The sequence below is a fragment of the Lissotriton helveticus genome, chromosome 12, assembly GCF_964261635.1.
Source record: "Lissotriton helveticus chromosome 12, aLisHel1.1, whole genome shotgun sequence".
In the NCBI taxonomy this organism is placed as follows: domain Eukaryota; kingdom Metazoa; phylum Chordata; class Amphibia; order Caudata; family Salamandridae; genus Lissotriton; species Lissotriton helveticus.
In genome coordinates this window covers 882013077-882019018 of record NC_136073.1, presented here as the reverse complement: position 1 = coordinate 882019018, position 5942 = coordinate 882013077, and positions in this window count along the sequence as shown.

The following is a 5942-nucleotide window of genomic DNA, read 5'->3' as shown; positions in this document are numbered from 1 at the left end:
GATACTGCAGGAATCACAGACCTGCCTGTGGGGATACTGCAGGAATCATAGCCCTGCCTGTGGGGATACTGCAGTAATCACAGACCTGCCTGTGGGGATACTGCAGGAATCACAGACCTGCATGTGGGGATACTGCAGGAATCATAGACCTGCCTGTGGGGATACTGCAGGAATCACAGACCTGCCTGTGGGGATACTGCAGGAATCACAGACCTGCCTGTGGGGATACTGTAGGAATCACTGACCTGCCTGTGGGGATACTGCAGGAATCACAGACCTGCCTGTGGGGATACTGAAGGAATCACTGACCTGCCTGTGGGGATACTGCAGGAAGCACAGACCTGCCTGTGGGGATACTGCAGGAATCACAGACATGCCTGTGGGGATACTGCAGGAATCACAAACCTGCCTGTGGAGATACTGCAGGAATCACAGACCTGCCTGCGGGGATACTGTAGGAATCACAGACTTGCCTGTGGGGATACTGCAGGAATCACAAACCTGCCTGTGGAGATACTGCAGGAATCACAGACTTGCCTGCGGGGATACTGCAGGAATCACAAACCTGCCTGTGGAGATACTGCAGGAATCACAGACTTGCCTGCGGGGATACTGTAGGAATCACAGACTTGCCTGTGGGGATACTGCAGGAATCACAGACTTGCCTGTGGAGATACTGCAGGAATCACAGACCTGCCTGTGGGGACACTGCAGAAAGCACAGACCTGCCTGTGGGAATATTGCAGGAAGCACAGGCCTGCATGTAAAGATACTGCAGGAATCACAGACCTGCCTGTGGGGATACTGCAGGAATCACAAACCTGCCTGCGGGGATACTGTAGGAATCATAGACCTGCCTGTGGGGATACTGTAGGAATCACAGACCTGCCTGTGGGGATACTGCAGGAATCACAGACCTGCCTGTGGCGATACTGCAGGAATCACAGACCTGCCTGCGGGGATACTGTAGGAATCACAGACCTGCCTGTGGGGATACTGCAGGAATCACAGACTTGCCTGTGGAGATACTGTAGGAATCACAGACCTGCCTGTGGGGATACTGCAGAAAGCACAGACCTGCCTGTGGGAATATTGCAGGAAGCACAGGCCTGCATGTAAAGATACTGCAGGAATCACAGACCTGTCTGTGGGGATACTGCAGGAATCACAAACCTGCCTGCGGGGATACTGTAGGAATCATAGACCTGCCTGTGGGGCTACTGTAGGAATCGCAGACCTGCCTGTGGGGATACTGCAGGAATCACAGACCTGCCTGTGGCGATACTGCAGGAATCACAGACCTGCCTGCGGGGATACTGTAGGAATCACAGACCTGCCTGTGGGGATACTGCAGGAATCATAGACTTGCCTGTGGGGATACTGCAGGAATCATAGACCTGCCTGTGGGGATACTGCAGGAATCACAGACCTGCCTGTGGGGATACTGCAGGAATCATAGACCTGCCTGTGGGGCTACTGTAGGAATCACAGACCTGCCTGTGGGGATACTGCAGGAATCACAAACCTGCTTACGGGGATACTGTAGGAATCACAGTCCTGCCTGTGGAGATACTGCAGGAAGCACACACCAGCCTGTGGGGATACTGCATTAAGCACAGACCTGCCTGCAGGGATACTGCAGGAATCACAGACCTGCCTGTGGGGATACTGCAGGAATCACAGACCTGCCTGTGGGGATACTGCAGGAATCATAGACCTGCCTGTGGGGTTACTGCAGTAATCACAGACCTGCCTGTGGGGATACTGCAGGAATCACAGACCTGCCTGTGGGGATACTGCAGGAATCATAGACCTGCCTGTGGGGATACTGCAGGAATCACAGACCTGCCTGTGGGGATACTGCAGGAATCACAGACCTGCCTGTGGGGATACTGAAGGAATCACTGACCTGCCTGTGGGGATACTGCAGGAATCACAGACCTGCCTGTGGGGATACTGAAGGAATCACTGACCTGCCTGTGGGGATACTGCAGGAAGCACAGACCTGCCTGTGGGGATACTGCAGGAATCACAGACATGCCTGTGGGGATACTGCAGGAATCACAAACCTGCCTGTGGAGATACTGCAGGAATCACAGATCTGCCTGCGGGGATACTGTAGGAATCACAGACTTGCCTGTGGGGATACTGTAGGAATCAAAGACCTGCCTGCGGGGATACTGCAGGAATCACAAACCTGCCTGTGGAGATACTGCAGGAATCACAGACTTGCCTGCGGGGATACTGTAGGAATCACAGACTTGCCTGTGGGGATACTGCAGGAATCATAGACCTGCCTGTGGGGATACTGCAGGAATCACAGACTTGCCTGTGGAGATACTGCAGGAATCACAGACCTGCCTGTGGGGATACTGCAGAAAGCACAGACCTGCCTGTGGGAATATTGCAGGAAGCACAGGCCTGCATGTAAAGATACTGCAGGAATCACAGACTTGCCTGTGGGGATACTGCAGGAATCACAGACCTGCCTGTGGAGATACTGCAGGAATCACAGACCTGCCTGTGGGGATACTGCAGGAATCACAGCCCTGCCTGTGGGGATACTGCAGGAATCACAGACCTGCCTGTGGGGATACTGCAGGAATCACAGACCTGCCTGTGGGGATACTGCAGGAATCACAAACCTGCCTGTGGGGATACTGTAGGAATCACAAACCTGCCTGCGGGGATACTGCAGGAATCACAGACCTGCCTGTGGGGATACTGCAGGAATCATAGACCTGCCTGTGGGGCTACTGTAGGAATCACAGACCTGCCTGTGGGGATACTGCAGGAATCACAAACCTGCTTACGGGGATACTGTAGGAATCACAGTCCTGCCTGTGGAGATACTGCAGGAAGCACACACCAGCCTGTGGGGATACTGCATTAAGCACAGACCTGCCTGCAGGGATACTGCAGGAATCACAGACCTGCCTGTGGGGATACTGCAGGAATCACAGACCTGCCTGTGACGATACTGCAGGAATCACAGACCTGCCTGCGGGGATACTGTAGGAATCACAGACCTGCCTGTGGGGATACTGCAGGAATCATAGACTTGCCTGTGGGGATACTGCAGGAATCATAGACCTGCCTGTGGGGATACTGCAGGAATCACAGACCTGCCTGTGGGGATACTGCAGGAATCATAGACCTGCCTGTGGGGCTACTGTAGGAATCACAGACCTGCCTGTGGGGATACTGCAGGAATCACAAACCTGCTTACGGGGATACTGTAGGAATCACAGTCCTGCCTGTGGAGATACTGCAGGAAGCACACACCAGCCTGTGGGGATACTGCATTAAGCACAGACCTGCCTGCAGGGATACTGCAGGAATCACAGACCTGCCTGTGGAGATACTGCAGGAATCACAGACCTGCCTGTGGGGATACTGCAGGAATCATAGACCTGCCTCTGGGGATACTGCAGTAATCACAGACCTGCCTGTGGGGATACTGCAGGAATCACAGACCTGCCTGTGGGGATACTGCAGGAATCATAGACCTGCCTGTGGGGATACTGCAGGAATCACAGACCTGCCTGTGGGGATACTGCAGGAATCACAGACCTGCCTGTGGGGATACTGAAGGAACCACTGACCTGCCTGTGGGGATACTGCAGGAATCACAGATCTGCCTGTGGGGATACTGAAGGAATCACTGACCTGCCTGTGGGGATACTGCAGGAAGCACAGACCTGCCTGTGGGGATACTGCAGGAATCACAGACATGCCTGTGGGGATACTGCAGGAATCACAAACCTGCCTGTGGAGATACTGCAGGAATCACAGAGCTGCCTGCGGGGATACTGTAGGAATCACAGACTTGCCTGTGGGGATACTGCAGGAATCACAAACCTGCCTGTGGAGATACTGCAGGAATCACAGACTTGCCTGCGGGGATACTGTAGGAATCAAAGACCTGCCTGCGGGGATACTGCAGGAATCACAAACCTGCCTGTGGAGATACTGCAGGAATCACAGACTTGCCTGCGGGGATACTGTAGGAATCACAGACTTGCCTGTGGGGATACTGCAGGAATCATAGACCTGCCTGTGGAGATACTGCAGGAATCACAGACCTGCCTGTGGGGATACTGCAGAACGCACAGACCTGCCTGTGGGAATATTGCAGGAAGCACAGGCCTGCATGTAAAGATACTGCAGGAATCACAGACTTGCCTGTGGGGATACTGCAGGAATCACAGACCTGCCTGTGGAGATACTGCAGGAATCACAGACCTGCCTGTGGGGATACTGCAGGAATCACAGCCCTGCCTGTGGGGATACTGCAGGAATCACAGACCTGCCTGTGGGGATACTGCAGGAATCACAGACCTGCCTGTGGGGATACTGCAGGAATCACAAACCTGCCTGTGGGGATACTGTAGGAATCACAAACCTGCCTGCGGGGATACTGTAGGAATCACAGACCTGCCTGTGGGGATACTGCAGGAATCACAGACCTGCCTGTGGGGATACTGCAGGAATCACAAACCTGCCTGCGGGGATACTGTAGGAATCACAGACCTGCCTGTGGGGATACTGCAGGAATCATAGACCTGCCTGTGGGGATACTGCAGGAATCATAGACCTGCCTGTGGGGCTACTGTAGGAATCACAGACCTGCCTGTGGGGATACTGCAGGAATTACAGACCTGCCTGTGTGGCTACTGTAGGAATCACAGACCTGCCTGTGGGGATACTGCAGGAATTACAGACCTGCCTGTGGGGATACTGTAGGAATCACAGACCTGCCTGTGGGGATACTGCAGGAATTACAGACCTGCCTGTGGGGATACTGCAGGAATCACAGATCTGCCTGTGGGGATACTGCAGGAATCACAGACCTGCCTGGGGGGATACTGCAGGAATCACAGAGCTGCCTGCGGGGATACTGTAGGAATCACAGACCTGCCTGTGGGGATACTGCAGTAATCACAGACCTGCCTGTGGGGATACTGCAGGAATCACAGACCTGCCTGTGGGGATACTGCAGGAATCATAGACCTGCCTGTGGGGCTACTGTAGGAATCACAGACCTGCCTGTGGGGATACTGCAGGAATCAGAGACCTGCATGTGGGGATACTGCAGGAATCACTGACCGGCCTGTGGGGATACTGCAGGAAGCACAGACCTGCCTGTGGGGATACTGCAGGAATCAAAGACCTGCCTGCGGGGATACTGCAGGAATCACAAACCTGCCTGTCAAGATACTGCAGGAATCACAGACTTGCCTGTGGAGATACTGCAGGAATCACAGACTTGCCTGTGGAGATACTGCAGGAATCACAGACCTGCCTGTGGGGATACTGCAGAAAGCACAGACCTGCCTGTGGGAATATTGCAGGAAGCACAGGCCTGCATGAAAAGATACTGCAGGAATCACAGACCTGCCTGTGGGGATACTGCAGGAATCACAGACCTGCCTGTGGAGATACTGCAGGAATCACAGACCTGCCTGTGGGGATACTGCAGGAAGCACACACCAGCCTGTGGGGATACTGCAGGAAGCACAGACCTGCCTGCAGGGATACTGCAGGAATCACAGACCTGCCTGTGGGGATACTGCAGGAATCACAGACCTGCCTGTGGGGATACTGCAGGAATCACAGACCTGCCTGTGGGGATACTGCAGGAATCACAGACCTGCCTGTGGGGATGATGCAGGAATCACAGACCTGCCTGTGGGGATACTGCAGGAATCACAGACCTGCCTGTGGGGATACTGCAGGAATCACAGAGCTGCCTGTGGGGATACTGCAGGAATCACATAGCTGCCTGTGGGGATACTGCAGGAATCACAGACCTGCCTGTGGGGATGATGCAGGAATCACAGGCATGTCAGGCGTGGATACTGCAGGAATCATAGACCTGCCTGTGGTGATACTGCAGGAATCACAGACCTGACTGTGGGGATGATGCAGGAAGCACGCAC